At 45.2% G+C, this 17,606-nt stretch overlaps 1 pseudogene; it reads right to left on the reverse strand.

The window, feature by feature from the left end:
• Nucleotides 1–2,053: 2,053 nt before the first annotated feature.
• Nucleotides 2,054–17,606, reverse strand: part of LOC136454855 (uncharacterized) — a 52,557-nt pseudogene continuing 37,004 nt past the window's right edge.

Below are 17,606 nucleotides of genomic sequence, written 5' to 3' on the forward strand. Positions count from 1 at the left end.
AGGTTGTTCGTGGCATATGAAATTATTAACTGCAGATGTTCGTGAATTTTTATTGAACGAAAACACTATAGAATGTATATACGGAACTTTAGTATAGTTCGAAGTATGAACGTTGTAGATGACGGTGAAATACCTACGGTCGAATAATGAATTCACTAGCTAACATACCTAATAGCTTGGAAATCGAATGTGAAGCGAATCCGATCAAGACTTAGTCGATTTCGTAAGTATAAAAAATGGTTTGACAAGGCTAAGTTTGATAATTTTTGTAGAGCAATCGGGATAAGGAGTGATGGGGTATTAGGGCTTGTTTTAGTAGCCTAACATGCCCTCTTAAGTATAGCATAGGTGGTTTGGCAATTGAATCATCGAATTGGATTTTTGGGACGCTTTAAAAAGCATGCATGACATGTTTTGGGTCGGGCTCCTCGCGTTGACGCGGTCACCGTGCTCCTGTGCCATCGTCGACGCGCCGACCGTGCGAGCATGCGTGTCTGGCCACGCCCGGCTGGTCACGGTGGCCAGCTACCTAGGCGTGCAACTGCTCCTCCCCATTGCCGCGATGTGCGCTGTCATTGACATCGCTGCTGGTGCCCTTGGGGCTGCCCGCGTTGCTCCGTTGCTGGCTCTGCTTTGCCAGACGCCATCGCCGTTCTGCTTGGGTGCAGTGGCATCCCAGGGCCACAGCCATTATCGCCAGCATGCGCACATTCCCTTTGCGTCGCGCCGTCACATCGCGTGCACCCACGGCGCTTGCGTTGCGTCGCCACTGCCGCTGCTGTGCACGCCTGCTGCACCGGCACATGGCCGTGTCACCGTTGGTTTGACAATTAAGGCGCTACGACCACACGAGCCATTCCGACCCTATACACGCACTTGTAGCCTCCTCTGTGTGCCCTTGTCCACTTCTATTGAGTGGCAAGCGCCACGCTGTGCTCCCCATTCAGCTCCGCCTTTAATGGCGTCAAGTCGGCATCACCGAGCCGCGCCTAAGCCAGCTCGCACTCGCTTCGTCATTTAATTGTCTAACATATTTGATAAGTGTTGTTGAAGAAATTTTTAATAGGCTATTCACCCCCTCTAGCCATTATGACCTTTCACCATCCTGTAGCACGGTGACTCTTTCGGCAAGCAACAATACCATTCTTCTGGCTCCGTGTCACCGTACCTCTTTTGACAAAATATCAGTTTCACCTTGCTCTCATCTAGTGTTGTAGCATTACTCCTTGTCCTTGCAGTTCTGACCTTGAGCATCAGGTGAGGACGACCGGCTGCATCAGGAATATTTGTTCATCAACTCGTAGGGCGTGTATTATAATAGATCGAGGGTCAGATGTAACTTACATAGTACTGTCGACGATGCAGCGAGAAACAAGATGATGATCATCATGCACCCCAAACCTCCACACCTGTCATACATATTGGACTGTGAATGCATGGTACACGAGTCAGCCTGCAAGGGGAGCGCTAATTGATGGCCGCACAGAAATGGCTTGTATTGGGCGAGTTTATATACACATGGTACATAGTATGCATGAGGAAACATCACCTGCATTCAACCATGACTTCCTTAATTGCCGTGTGGTTTCCTTTCTTTTGACGTCAGAAAACGTCACCTAGGATACTTCGAACTTTCTTGCTCACATGAATGGGCCACTGATTCCTGCAAAGAAATGGGCCACTGAGATTTCTCTAGGAATTATAAGTTTTCTTATATGGGCCCCAAGCCCACAAACATTCTGACATGAAGCTCTACCTTAAAAAAGAGCATGTACATGCATGGCTGATTCAACAATGGTGAGCAATAGTGCTCGAGTCCACATAGCTGGACACAGAAGTAAAATCAACAAAAGAGGTAAGGACATGTAAAATAACCGCGAGACAACAATTGTGCGTAAACAGTGGCGGAGCCAGCATTTCATAGCTGGGTATTCCACGTACATAAAAATTTCGATAAAAATATGCAATAGTAATAAGCAAAGTACAATCTCTAAATATAGTGGCATAGTGTCATTGTCTAATAATTAAGAAAGATTACAAAACATCAAAGCTACTAAAATATAACTCTACGGTCTCCTTTTTGGAATTGATTAATAATATCATCATCTTTCACTTGACTGAAGAATTGCCTCTCAATAAATGTGACCAAGCAATTGTTCAAATATTCATCACCCATTTTATTCCTTTGCTTGTTCTTCACATAATTCATCGTGGAAAACACTCTTTCAACACTAGCAGTGGCTACGGAAAGAACTAGCACCAACTTAAGAAGCTTGTAGACAACATAATATTGCTCATATCTTTTTGTGCTAACAAGCATAACTGAAAGCTCACATAGGTTCTTCAAATTTTTAAACCTTTTATCTCTACGCACATGAGAAATGTACATAGTGAGCTGATATGGAAGTTTTGACAATTCATCAGTTGTGAAATCCTTAGGATAAAACTTTGTAGCAAGTCTAACCAACTTCTCTTGATCATAAGCAGCAAATAAATCAAGTGGACTGAAAGCTGCCATGCAAGAAAGTAGTTCTGTGTTTACCTCATCAAATCTATCGTTCAGCTCTCGAAGTTGCCTATCAATGATACTCACAAACATATCAACATGGTAGCGATGATAATTTATTGCGCCATTATAGAACCCTCTTTTAGGTCTCCCAACAGGATAGTAAGGACCCTCCATGTCAGCAACTTTGATCTTGTGCTTTATACAAAAAGAAGTTACTTTTTCAAGAAAACCAGCCCATCCACTATCTTCCCGCAAGCACTGCAAATGAAACTTGGTAAGATCAACAAGCTCCATAGCATTGACAATATCTTGATCTTTCTTTTGCAAAGCTCTACTCAAGTCATCGGTATAACCAAATATTTCTTGCATCAAGTGTGCCATGAATACAAACTCAAATGACCGAAATGATGTCAACATAGTCATAGCTGCTTGGGCCTCCGCTGTAGTATACTCTTTTCCAATCTTGATTAGAACACGCCTTATTGCAGGATACATAGAGATAACATGATTCATGGTTTTGTAGTGAGAGCCCCAACAAGTATCACATGGCCTCCCCAAACCCATTTCTTGATTCAAACCCCTCCCAGTTTCTACTTCCTCCAAGTCCAATCCATCAATTAGTTCCTCAGCTTGAGCTATTCGAAGCATTCTCATCTTTTTACATGAATTGCCAAGAACATTTAACAAGATAGCAAGCTGTCCAAAAAACCAAGTGCAATCCCCACTCTCCTTAGCAACATCAACAAGAGTTAATTGCAGCTGATGAGCAAAGCAATGAACATAATAAGCATAAGGAGACTCATCCATAATTAGTTTCTTCAGCCCATTAGCATTACCTTTCATATTGCTAGCTCCGTCGTATCCTTGCCCACGAACCATTGCAAAACTCAAATTGTACTTCATAAGCATATGCTCCACTACAGTTTTAAGTGTCATAGCAGTAGTATCTTCAACATGGGTAATTCCAAGAAATCTAACAACCGCCCATCCTTTCTTATCAACATAATGCAAGCAAACAACTAGCTGTTCATTCTGGTACACATCAGCAGACTCATCGGCAAGTATTGCAAATTGTGTGCCATCAAGTTCCTCAATGACTAGTTTAGTAGTTTGTTGGGCACAACATTTGATGAGCTCATGTTGTATTTCATGGCATATCATCTTGCAGTTTTGTGGAGCATTGTTTAGAACCACCTTGTCAACCTCTTCAAAATTTCCTGCTAGCCAGTTTAAAAGCTCAAGGAAATTTCCTTTATTTAGTGACTCTTCGCTTTCATCATGCCCTCTAAATGCCAAGCCTTGGTGCAACAGAAACCTCAAGCACTTGAGTGTCCATGTCAAATGGAGCTTATACAGTGCTTTATACTGTGTGGTGTTTGAAGCAATAGATTCTCGAATTGATGTTGTAGGTGTAGTGAACCTATCATATTTTTCTTGAGCTTCATTATGAGCACTATTGATAGCTCCCATGTGTTTTTTTTAATCTTGATTTAAGGTTCCAATTCCACCACCCACCATTCACAAATGTATCTCCACCGGGGCATTTTGTTCTATCCTTAAACAAATAGCAGACCAAGCAGAAAGCAGCATCTTTTTCTACACTATACTCAAGCCAAGGATATTCCTTAAACCAAATAGAGCAAAAGCGACGTGGATGACCACTTATATCTCTAGATGGAAAATCATGGTTCTTAGGTTGATATGGCCCCAACTCAATGTACCTCCTTCGAACTCTATCCTAGTCATTAACATCATACCTTGAGATGGGTATCCGCTTCCCGGGATCATGCTCAAGTGCTTCCAAATCTGCTCCGACCTCACCCTCTTCATCAGTTGCATAATCTTCTACAATTGGAGTTGGGGGAACTCTGTCCGTGTCCTGTTGGGGAGCTCGAGCTTCATCAATTGCTTCACCATCATCCTGTGCTTCCACAATTGCTAGCTACAGATTGCTCTCAGCAGGGGAGAGACTCTCAACCTCAACAGGAGGAGTATTTGGTGTGGAAGTGGAAGCTGTTTTCTTTGCCTTTGCAGCTTTCTCCCACAATGCAAATATGCTAGCACCCTTCTTCTTCATCTATGATACAAGAATCCAATGCAAAAAAAATTAGAAAACGAAAAAAAATCCTAAATTTTAACTCTAAAGAATGGATCTAACACTGCTGTGCTATGAAGCTACTGTGCTCACCTTGCCTCAACTTCTACGGCTCTGGAGCCGAAGCCGAATACAAAACTTGCTTCAACTTTAGAAGGCCAAATACAAAACTCCTGCACAAAGCAATTTCACACGCATATGGCAATCCAATCATGACCCTCTAGTAACAAAAGGGAATGTGTGTTGCATCTCAGACTCTCAGTCATGAGCCTATTATATAGCACTATAAAAGCACAATTGGTTAAGTTGGCAACTTTCTTCTAACAAATAGAATCTTAGCACCTAACTGACAGCTAGACGGGACATTATTAGGTCAGGCAAATAACATTCCCATTGGGCCACCATCATGAAGCTAATGAAAAGCATTATCAAACATGGAGTCACATGTAAATGTTCTCCGTCAGACAAGATTCCTAGGGAGCAGTTTTACCTAAGAAGATATGCCCGTTGCTGTAAATGTGTGGATGCATTGGCGCCGAATTGAGAAAAATGACTTGGAAGCCGTCGTGGGATGCCGGAGCCGGTGGAGCGCCACTGCGCAGGGCTCGCAGCCAGGACTGCTCGCCGCCGCCCTTCGGTCGCTGCCTGCCTGCCTCTCTGCTCTCCGGCACTGCTCTCCGAAGCCGGGACGCTAGGGCTAGGCGCAGCCACGCAGGTCGCGCTCGTCGCTCGACTGGACCGCTCGGCGCTCACGCAGCGCCACAGGGCAGGGGAAACCGAGGAAGGGGCAATGACAGAGGGGGATGCACCGAGGTGCCGGCATGTCGGCGTGCCCCTGCTCTCTATGCTGTGAGTTGGTGCGGTAGCCTCTGCTCCATGACTCCACGAGATTGGTGCGAATGTGCGATGCGAATTGGGAGCGGCTCAGCGGCAGCCTGCAGCCAGGAAACCCGATGCGAGCTTGTTTTTACTTTGGTGGGCTGACAGTTGCTACTTTCTGTTGGGCTTTGGGGAGTTTGGGCCAGATTTGCAATGTGTATATATATGTATTTATGTATTTATATATGTATTTATGTTTGTTTCCAAAATCTTGGGTATTCCGTGGAATACAGGGGAATACCCCCAGCGTCGCCACTGTGCGTGAAGGCACCAATCGAGGAAACATGCATATATTTGTATACATAGCTTGTGTGTATGATAGCTTGCATGCGCGTGTTGACATGGGGAAAATAAAAACTCACACTTTACATTAAGAGCAAGTCTAATAATACAACCGGCTGCTGGCTGTAAGAATCCTTGCAGCCAACCTCTCAGCCCATCCATATAGTAGTTACATCTTCACTATTAATACATAACCCACTTGTCTCTCTCATAAAGTTTTTTTGCTTCTTATGTCTAAGGGGGTGTTTGGTTTCCATGGACTAAAGCATTTTGGACTAAAATCTACGCTTTAGTTGGACTAAACAACCAAACACTTGGACTAAAAGTGGACTAAAATTCTTTAGTCCCTTTGTCCACAAAACTAGACTAAAATGGACTAAAAGGTGTTGGAGACACGCATGTCTCTCATTTATTGCCCTCTCTCTCCACTTTAGTCCATTTTAGTTCAAGGAACCAAACACCACTTTAGTCCACTTTTGGTTCATGGACTAAAGTGGACTAAAACTTTTAGTCCATGGACTAGAGAACCAAACAGGGTCTAAGTCGGCTGTAAGCTTACAACATGCTTCTCCTCTCTCTTCTCACCTCTCTCAAGTACTTTAGCATTTAGCCTGCTTACATCATGTTATTATACTTCCTCTAAGGCAAGGGCAAATTTAGTAGTGGGAATGTGGTTTGGGGGAGCCCCCCTACTACTGCAGTGGCCTTAGAGCCTTCCTTCCACCCTAATTTTTTTCCCTATCAATGGCTTGAGAAGGAGTGACTGCACATGGATGGTGGTAGAAGATGACATGTTGGAGTGTTGGGGCATGAATTAGGCCAAGCGGAGATGAGAAGACGCCTGAGTCATGACTTAGGCCATAGGATTCTTTTCCAGCCCAAAGAAAGGCCCAATACTTGGCCTGTTCCTCTCTATCGACTAAGCATAGAAGTTTCATTCCTAACTTCCTATTCTTGTCCACTAACATGCAACTCCTGGCGATGATGTTAGGGCGCTGGTGCCGCTTCGTAAAGGCACCTAATCCTAGTGCTAGAGGGGACGAGGTGAGAGTAGCCTAAAATCAATTTATGATATAGGAGAGCACTACTGCAGTAGATTATTTAAAATTTGTCTCCTATATTTTTTAAGGATAGAGGAGAAAGAGGTTGTCTCCTTTATTTAGGAGAGATGATGCTTCTTTTACAAGATCTTCTAAAAATTATATGTATAGGAGATGAGATAGGAGATCTGCTGCAACTCTTTTAGGTATAGGAAATTGGATATAATATCTGATGGAGATGGTCTGAGCCACCTACCAGCGGCACTACGACAGTTGGCACCACCGGATGTAGCTAGAGACGATGGCGGGCGACAGCCAGCGAGGCACTAGTTTGTCCAAAGACAGTGGCTTATGCTTGGTGAGTAATTGGCGGCCAGCAAGCAGCCAGCCAGACGCCTAGGCCCTAGCCCCAAGCTGATATCCATTTAGATGGACCAGGACTCCAATCTCTAGACTCAAGGCATCCAGGTTAGTCTAGTACTCCAGTGGTACTATGCTAGGTAGAACAATTAATCTCTTTTAATTTTATTTTTATATGTTTTGATTGTCCAATATTTGATTAAGGATTGAAATATTCATATGATAGGCTGAAGTTGTTAAATGCAATACTAGTGGTGCCCTGACTCTAGACACTAATGAGAGCACAGGTCAATGAAAGAAATCTAAGATGAAGTTTTGGCCACTTGGATATAATTGGCAATCCAAGAAATCAAAAACCAAATAAAAATGTTGTAAGATTTGTCATAATGCAAGGTGATGCTTTCCTAACACAATTTATCAATCTCTATGATTCATGGGTAGAGATATTACATAGTGTAGTTCTTATATGCGTGACTAATTTATTATGTCTCTTCTATACTCTATTCGGTCTAGTTTATACGACATCTTCAGTCTTCTAGATTACACTTTGATCATTGATTTATTTCATATTATATTGTTTATATAACTTATGGTTGTTGGATAGTACATTTGATTAGAAGTGTAATAGTATCAACTTTGTATTACAATAGTTAAAAGTTGTTAACTAAATTATTTGTCAAAGATTATAAAGTTTGACTCTTGATCTATGTGAAATGCCCACAGCCACAAAATGTAGTATCATTGAGGGCCAAAAACCCTCGAGAAAACCATAAACGCTACCAAGAAACTAATCCTGAAGGCCAACCCTCAAGGAAGGACCATCAAGAATAGATAGCAAGGGAAAAATGATTACCTTGGAGGCTGACTACCAGAAATAATTTACTTAGAGGTTTAACCGCCAAGGAAACAAAGATAAGATCAAATTTTCATAGCATCTGTTGACGGTCACTAACACCAATTATAAACCATCAACATAACATGTATTTATACTAAATTCCATCATCAAACATAGGTATAGAGGTTTAAACTAATAAATTCCATGAGTTTTGGTGAAACTGTATTTTCAGCAGGGTTTATCTAGAAAACCATCAAGGGGGACCTATTCGTCAAAAGAAATTACAAAATTCCGCCACGTAAATAGCGTGGGAAGATTCTAGAAGACTCCAAGAGGCTCTCTGAAGCGACCCGATTTCCATGAAGGGAAATCCACAGAGTCGAAGTGTAATAAGACCATGGTAGATCATATTACCCAAATTTCTAGTCGAATACCACATCCATACAACGATAATATCATAGTACAAATAGTGTAGAAGTACATAATTTATTACATCGCCGCATTGGTGAAATCAAAAGTAGCATTCATTCAGAACAGCTTGAAGATAAGATCGCCAAACTCGAGCATAGGAACGAACCCCTCAACCGTCAAAATCCTCGAAGCTAAACTCCTCAGCAGAACCTATGTGCCAAAATTTATCAGTACGATTTGTACAGGCCACTCCCACCCTATGAGCATTGCTTTGTGGAAATTGGATGCAAATTGGATATAATCAAAAGGAACCTATAAGGCTTTGGTTTCCTATGTTTTAGCATGTCAAGTATATAATAATAGTTGGTCAAGTTTTAACACCATTCCCACACACATTCCACCCCATTCCCTTTCTAGAGCTAGGTTTCGATCATAGGATCGATATACCACCATCCACACCATCACCATACCATCGCTCAGTCGATAGGCCAACTCCCTCTTGGAACTGTCTCAAGGCCCATAGCCCCTGGCTACGTCTGACACTCTCTCACGAGAGAAGAAGAGGACTCATCTCACTATCTAGTTTAAGCGAAACCCAGGAAAGGTCCATAGCCGACAAGTCGGCTCATGTATCGATCAATCAACCATACACTATGTAGAGGTTTTACATAACCATAAGATCTGCCTTCTTCGCTGACCGTCATCAGCTGGGCTGATTCCGGCCGCTTGCTAGCCTAGGATAATGCCACTCTACCATTCAGCCCTAGTACACCCCAAGTCTAGTCTGGGGTGGCTGAAACTATGAGTCATGAGCTAGGTCCACAAGGTCTCCATGAAGTCTCAGAAGGGTGTGGAGGAAATCCTCCATGCCCCATACCTCCTTACACTATCCGCTATCAACCTAGCAGTAGTGGCAATATCCTACCAAGTAGTCCGACTGTCCTGCACCATATAGGGCGAGTGGTACATAAGGCTTCCCGGTGAATCTGAGTACTAGTAAGTCCTTAGGGTTGACCAAGCTAGAATGTCTCCATCAGGGTTTTCATTTATCATGCCACCACAGCACCTCCATCCCGGGCTCCTCCCATCATAGGTTCACACCCAAGATCACCTCATATACCATTTACCCACCACAGGTATCCATTTCCAAGGGTGCCCAGGTAGCACCCTATGGCAAGACTTGCCCTAGGCTCATCGTATACTCCAACTTGGTCGACACAACCCTCACCCTCCACACACCCAAGCCACACATGCAGCACTCTCCCCATAGTCTAGTTAACACCAGTTTCCACCATGCATTAATGTAGTATAAGCGTAGTAGAAGTGTAAGCAATGAAATATAGCAGTAAGCGTGTGTCTAGCCTAATAGCAGGGTATGTAGGGGTAAGGTTGTGTTAAGGTAAAGGCCATCAAGTAAGCATACTACCATGCAAGTCCTATCATAGTATGATTATAACAGTAAAGTAAAGCAATAGCAGTCCTATATTAGCCATGCATAATAGGTACTATGAGATTGGGTGGGATGTGGCACCTTCAGTGTAGTCGTCTCTGTTCTCCTCATGGTACTCATGATCCTTGTCCGTCTGGTTCTCCTCCGAGTCTACAACGATCGCATTATAGTCGCGTTAGCGACGTTTATAGAATAGCACAAAGAAGAAATGAAAATTCAAAAGAGCCAAATACACTCAAACATGGGTTCATTGTGTAAGGCTCGATTTTAGATGAATTTTGGTCCTAGTTTCGTATTTTTCTGAGGTCGTATGAATTAGTTATGAATTTCCGAAGTTTAATTCATCTCTGAAAATGGAAAAGGCCGAATTAATCCTGGGCTGACACGTGTCACGCTGTGGCTGGTCCACGTGGCATGCTAACGTCAGCGTGACATCAACATGACATCATCGGCTCAGCTCTGAGCTGGCAAGTGGGGTCCTGCTGATGTCATCTTGACGTCAGCATGACATCATCAACGTCATCGGTTCCGACAGGTGGGGCTAGAGGCTCTTGGGTCACTGACTTTTGGGTCCGGTCAAAGTCAATGTCAAGTCAACAGGTGAGTCAATGGTCAACGGGTCATGGTCACTGACAGGTGGGGCCAGAGTTGCTGACATCAGCAGCTGACATCACCGTGACGTCATCATGACGTCACCTCGGCTGTGTTGTTACAGATAGGTGGGACCCGCGTGACGTTGTCATGACGTCAGCATGACGTCACCTACTGACATGTGGGTCCAGAGTCTCTGTGTCGCTGACATATGGGGCCAGGTCAACCATCAATGTTGACCGGTCAATGGTCAACCAGGTTGGGTCTCGACTAGGCTTTGGTGGGCTTGGACGGGGCTAGATTTGGGCTGGGCCGGCCCAGACACGTGGCATGCTATGGCGTTGCCACGTCGTAGCCAAGGGCCTCCACTGGGCTTCGTCCACTATTCGGCCCACACCGCATGGCTCACGGTGAACTCGTGTTCAAGGTCCATGGACCGTTGGCTGGGTCTTTGGTGGACCGAGTCCACCCTTCTTCCTTCTGGCCTGGTCCATGTGCACCGAGTGCAGGTGTGTGCAGCCGGTGAGGAAGGATTCCTCTGCTTCCATTCCCCAGCATGCTCCCACCGGTGGTGGGCTCACCGACGAGCTCCTATGGCGGTGCTGGCGTCCAATTAAGGTGGGGAAAAGCTTCGTCAGGTCTCAGCGAATACGGTGGTGAGGTCAAGGTGGCGGCCAGGGCTTTCCAGGGCATTGGCCACGGTGGTCAGCGGCTTGGTCATGGCGGTGCTCGCCGGCGGGGCAGCTCAGGGCTGTTCTAGGGGTCCTGGTGCCCCGTTCCCATTCAAACGGCTAACGGTGGATAGGGTAAAGTGTCGATGGTGACCAAAGGGCATGGCGGAGTCCACGAGCAGTGGTGGTGCATGGTGGAGCTCCGGCCGGTGATCTGGTGCTCATGGCCAAGGCACTACGGCCGGCTAACGGGGTCTCAGTCTATGCGTCTATCTCCCGATCATCACGGTGGTGCTACGGCTACATCCTAGTCCAGCGAGGCGGCCGGGTGCGCAAGTGGTGGCCGCGCCATGATGGCAGCGGCATGAGCGCGGTGTGCACGTGCTCTACTACGGTGTCCAAAAGCTAGGAGGAGGTCTCAGCCAAAAGACTTACCGAGTGGTGCTGGCGGCGTTCGGTGGTGGTGCGGTGGCGAGGCGTGTTGTCGGGGTAGGCGCTCAGGGCGGTGCTCTGGCTCTGGTGATCGGCATCTCCGAGCTCACTGCTCGCCTCTCCTCCTCCAAATTCCTTCTCGGCCCTCTTGTCTCAGTGTGGTGTAGGTTGTTGGGCCACCGAGCGGCGGCATCGTGGGCTGAGGAACCCCTAGGGCACCCTGGCGTCGCTTTATAGCCTCGGTGCCTGAGCTCCATCCATGGCGGATGGGGCGGACGGCTGGCGATGCGTCAAGGGCATCGAATGGTATCACGAGCATGAGTGGTTGGCACAGAGGTTGCGTGGGCACGGCGCCAAGGGGACAGGGCCAGGTGATTCGTGTGATCCCGGGCCCACGCCTATCACTTTGGTCGGGTCTCGGTCAGAGGCGGTGCTAGCGTGGGGAGGAAGACGACACTGTGGCGGGGGGGGGTGACTGACATGTGGGGTCAGGTTGGTAGCGGTAGTGGCAGCGGCGAAGCAGAAAGGCACGCGTGCGTGAGCAGCGCGCTGGGCTGGCTAGCGGGGCCGGGTGCTGCCGCGCGCGCAAGCTGGGCTGGCTTGCTGGGCCGGCTGCTGCTGCACGCATGCTGGGCTAGCTAGCGGGCCGGCTATTGTTGCACGCAAGCTGGGCTGGCTAGCGGGCCTTCTTCTTTTCTTTTCCTTTTTCTGTTTTATTTTTCTTCTCCTTTGTTTAAATTCAAATTGATTTGGAATTTGAATTCAAAATTGGTGTACCTTATTCATTGGAGTTTTAGATATGAGGCCCACAACATTCTTTTATATATATTAGGAACTTTATTTAGCTATTTTGTATAACAAAAATAGGTGTAGTTTTGTTATACAAAAATAGAAATAGTTTTCTCTTTTAAGCATCTATTCTTTGGTTTGATTAATAATTACTTTATGGTTTATTTCTTTAAAGGAGTTGTTAGGCATTACATAAAACAAATGAAAATCCAAATCACCATTTGAGTTAACAATGTATGCTATATTTTATTTGTTAGTATTTAAATAAACATAATTAACAAATGACATGCCATGCTCATGAAATTGTTTAGTTGATTTACAACTAATGCACACCTAGGGTTGGCTCCTACAGATGTCACTCAACATTGCATGGGGTAACAACAAAAATTTTGTAGTTGTGATTTTTAGTGTGTGGATTTTTGTGTTGTTATAGTCCTACCCCCTTAACAGAATCTTGTCCCTAAGATTAAAGCGTAACGTACTCTTCGAAGAGGTAAGGATATTGTAGCCAGAGGTCAGACTCTTTCTCCCATGTTGCTTCTCTCAGTGTGGTTGCTCCATTAGATCTTGCACATAGGAATAGTTTTGCTTCGGGTCTCTTTGGTATCTCTACCCAGAATTCTGATAGGATGTTCTTTATACTCAAGAGTATCTTGAATGTCAAGTGTATTAGTTGGAACTACTTCATCGGGCTCTCTCAAACACTTGCATAGCTGTGAGACATGGAATACGGGATGTACACCCGCCAATTCCTTAGGTAGCTCAAGTTTGTAGGTGAGCTTTCCAATCCTTTTGCGGATCTTGTATGGCCCAACAAATCTAGGGGCTAGCTTTCCTTTCACATGAAATCTAATAGTTCCACGTAGCGGGGATACCTTGAGATAGACGAAGTCTCCCACATTGAACTCAAGTTCTCTTCTTCTTTTGTTAGCATAGCTCTTGTATCGACTTTGAGCCATCCTCAAATTCTGCTTCACTTGAGCAACTCCTTCTTCGGCATCTTGAATGTTAGCGGAGTCAAAGAACGATCTTTCTCCCGGTTGGGACCACATCAAAGGTGTCTTACAAGGTCTACCATATAGAGCTTCAAATGGCGACATCTTGATACTGGCTTGGTAGCTGTTGTTATAAGAGAACTCTGCATAGGGTAGGCATTTCTCCCAATCAGAGCCATAATTCAGCACACTAGCGTGAAGCATGTCTTCTAAGATCTGATTTACTCATTCTGTTTGTCCATCTATCTGTGGGTGATAAGCGGTACTGAAATCAAGTTTGGTTCTAATGGACTGGTGCAGAGCTTCCTAGAATTGGGACACAAACTGAGGACCACGATTAGATACAATACTAGAGGGAGCTCCATGCAGTCTGAGAATATGCTCAACATATAGATCTACTAATTTTTTGGCATTGGTCTTGGTCTTAACTGGTACAAAGTGAGCAATCTTGGTCAAACGATCAACAATCACCCAGATGGAATCATTGCCTTTTTGTGATTGGGGCAATCCAACTATGAAATCCTTGGATATGCTCTCCCATTTCCACTTGGGAATGTCAAGAGGCTTTAGCAAACCTGCAGACCTTTGATGTTCAGCCTTGACTCTATTATAGGTGTCACACCATGCCACATGTCCCGCAATGTCTGTCTTCATGCCTTTCCACCAAAAGTGTTTCTTCAAGTCTTGATACATGTTTGAACCTCCAGGGTGAATACAGTACTTGGAATCATGAGCTTCTGACAGAATTTCCTCTCGTAGTACTAGGTCAGATGGAACACAGATTCTGTTCTTAAACCAGATGGTTCCTTGTTCATCTTCCTGGTGGTTGGTCTTGTAGCCTAGTTTCATTAGACCACAGAGATATTCGATCTCCTCACAACTTTTCTGAGCTTGACGAATGCGATCTGTGAGATCATACTATATGCAGAGCTCATTCAACAAGTCATGCAGTAGTATCTCAAGTTAGAAATCATCAATCTCTTCCTTGAGCTCAGGTGGTACGGATTCAGTGATCAAAGTGTGATAGTAACTCTTGCGGCTGAGAGCATCTACGACTACATTAGCTTTTCCTAGATGATAGTGAATTTCTAGGTCATAGTCCTTGATCAACTCTAGCCATGGGTGTTGCCTCATATTCAAATCTTCTTGAGTGAAAAAATACTTCAAGCTCTTGTGATCGGTGTAGATATCACACTTGTTGCCTATCAAGTAGTGTCTCTAGATCTTTAAGGCATGCACAACTGCTGCTAACTCAAGATCATGAGTAGGGTAACGGTTCTCATGTTCTTTTAGCTATTGAGACGCATATGCTATCACTCTTCCATCTTGCATCAGTACACAACCAAGTCCTTGATGGGATGCATCACAATAGACCATGAAATCTTTGCTGATATCAGGCAATGCTAGCACAGGAGTTGTGGTAAGCTTCTGTTTCAATTCCTGGAAGCTTTGTTTGCACACGGGTGTCCATTCAAACTCCTTAGTCTTCTTCAGAAGGTTGGTCATTGGACGGGCTATCTTGGAGAAGTTCTCAATGAATCAGCGATAATATCCAGCCAATCCCAAGAAACTTCTGACTTCTGTCACATTACGAGGTTGATCCCACTCTTTCACAGCTTCAATCTTGGCTAGGTCAACTGTGACACCTTCAGCTGATAGTACATGGCCTAAGAAGGCATCTTCCTATAGCCAAAATTCGCATTTGCTAAATTTTGCGTAGAGCTGATGTTGGGCTAGTTTCTCAAGCATAATTCTCAAATGATGTTCGTGTTCTTCAGCGGTGGGTGAATAGATAAGGATGTCATCAATGAATACTACCATGAACTTATCCAGTTCATTCATAAAAACCTTATTCATCATGTTTATGAAGTATGTGGGAGCATTCGTGAGTCCAAAGGATACCATGGTGAACTCAAACTGCCTATACCTAGTCACGAAAGCTGTCTTCGGGATGTCACTCTCTCGAATCTTCATCTGATGATAGCTAGATCTAAGATCAATCTTGGAGAAATACTTGGCACCTCGAAGCTGATCAAGCAGATCATCAATCCTTGGCAGGGGGTACTTGTTCTTGATGGTGACTACGTTCAAGTTCCGGTAATCAATGCACATTCTCATTGAGCCATCCTTCTTCTTAACAAATAGAATGGGGGATCCCTAGGGTGAAGCACTGGGTCTGATATACCCCTTTGATATGAGCTCATCAAGCTGTTTCTTGAGCTCGGCCAGTTCATCTACTGACATGCGATAGGGTCTCTTGGCAATGGGTCCTGTTCCCGGCAAAAGATCAATGATGAACTCTACATCACGGTCTGGTGGCATACCCGGTAATTCTTTAGGGAATACATCGAGATAGTCTCTAACCGTAGGCACATCATGAACTGTCTTCTCCTCTTTCTGTGATTCTGAACTGGCTTTAAAGGCACAGGATAGAAGTGGACTTTCCGGACTGGGGTTCACATCTAATGACTTGGCCTGATGGGTGGGTCACTTGGACGTATCTAGGTGAGCAAGATATGATACCTCGATGAATGGTTAGCCAATCCATACCTAGGATGACCTCTAGGCTTGTGTAAGGTAACAGGGTTAGGTCAGCTTCAAAGACAAGACCTTCAATGGTAAGACTCACTCCCTTACAGATGTGTGTGCAATTTAGGTCTTCTAAAGGTGAACTGGTGATGATAGGCTTTTCATGTGGGGTTATAGGCAGGTCATGCTCTCGTGCAAACTTGGATGATATGTAAGAACAAGTTGCTCCAGAGTCAAATAGAACTGATGCAGTATTGCCATTAACTAAAAACATACCATACACAATGTCAGGGGTAGCTTGTGCTTCCTCGACATCTAGATGGTTGAGATGTCCACGGGTAGCAGATCCCTTGAACTGAGACATCTGAGCAGCTGAGTTCTATGGGCACTCAGTGGCTTTGTGACCTAGTTGGCCACAAGCGAAGCAGGTGAAAGGTGCACCACCTGTAGGGGTTGGTGCGGGTGCCTTCCAGTTTCTAGTGCTTGGTGCGGAGCGGTTCTGTGCTGGGCGTTCATTCATAGAGCAGGAACAATTGAAATGGTCCTAAGTGTTGCAGTCCTGAGCATAATGGTCCTAGGTGTAATGATCTTGAGTAGGGTGGGAGTATTTAGCAGTGTAGCCTCCACTACTCCTACTCGATCTAGGGTTGTCATCCCTGTTGTGGCAAGAGCATTCCCTGGATGGTGCATCTCTACGGAACCTCTTGCGATCACGGCCACGAAAGGACTCCTCAGGCTTACGCTTCCTCTCCCTATACTCCTCTCCAGCTTCAGCACAATCTTTCTCGATCTGGATGCAGCGATCCACCAGAGCACGCAACATGTTACTCTCAATACCGCCAAACTTCAGCTTGATGTGCGGGTTAAGTCCCTTGCGGTAATAATACAGCTTCTTCTCAGAGTTCACAACATAGGAAGGTGCATAGCGAAGAAGATTGGTGAAACAAGTAGTGTACTCAGTCACCCTGTCCTTTCCCATCTTGGTGTTGTGGAACTCCTCAGCTTTGGCCTCCATGATACCCTTGGGAATATGATACTTAGTGAATGCTTCGACGAACTCATCCCATGAGATGTTGGTAGGGTCCTCATGGGAATCACTAAAACTATCCCACTAGGCACGTGCTGCACTAGTGAGCTAGTGTGTGGCAGCTCCAACACACTCATCGTCAGTGAAAGTAGTGAGGTCAAGCTTCTTCTCCATCTCCTTGAGCCAGTCATCGGCTACAAGCGGGTCAGGGTCGGTGCCATCATAGGTAGGTGGCCTTAGCTTTAGAAATCCTTCTAGCTTCCTTTGGAAGTCATTCTGCTAGCCTCCCTAGCGATGGTTTGCTCCATTAATAAGAGCTACAAGAAGTTGGGTCTGTTGTGCCATCACTTCTGCTAGGTTCGGTGGTGGTGGTGGTGGAATGTTCTCCTCAGGCGACAGGGTATTCTCCAGGTTGAAGGGTATCCCTCCACGTCGATAGCCATAGCCATGGCCACGGTTATTGCCACCACGTCCCCCATTTGGTTTGGCTGGTTCAGGGGTGGGCGCACATCCACGGTTCATTAGATGATTAGATCGGTGGTTCGGCATCTGCAACATGGATCATATAAATTTTTGTTGACACAAAATGTGACACACTGTGCCTCACACACAGCAAGCCGGAAAGCGTGGCTTCAATCGGGTTCCCAGGTGCTTCGTGATCCGGAAGCGTGCCAGTCAGTTTGACCTAAAACTAACAAGGGATAAAACAAT

Source organism: Miscanthus floridulus, chromosome 5, assembly GCF_019320115.1.
Source record: "Miscanthus floridulus cultivar M001 chromosome 5, ASM1932011v1, whole genome shotgun sequence".
Lineage (NCBI taxonomy): Eukaryota > Viridiplantae > Streptophyta > Magnoliopsida > Poales > Poaceae > Miscanthus > Miscanthus floridulus.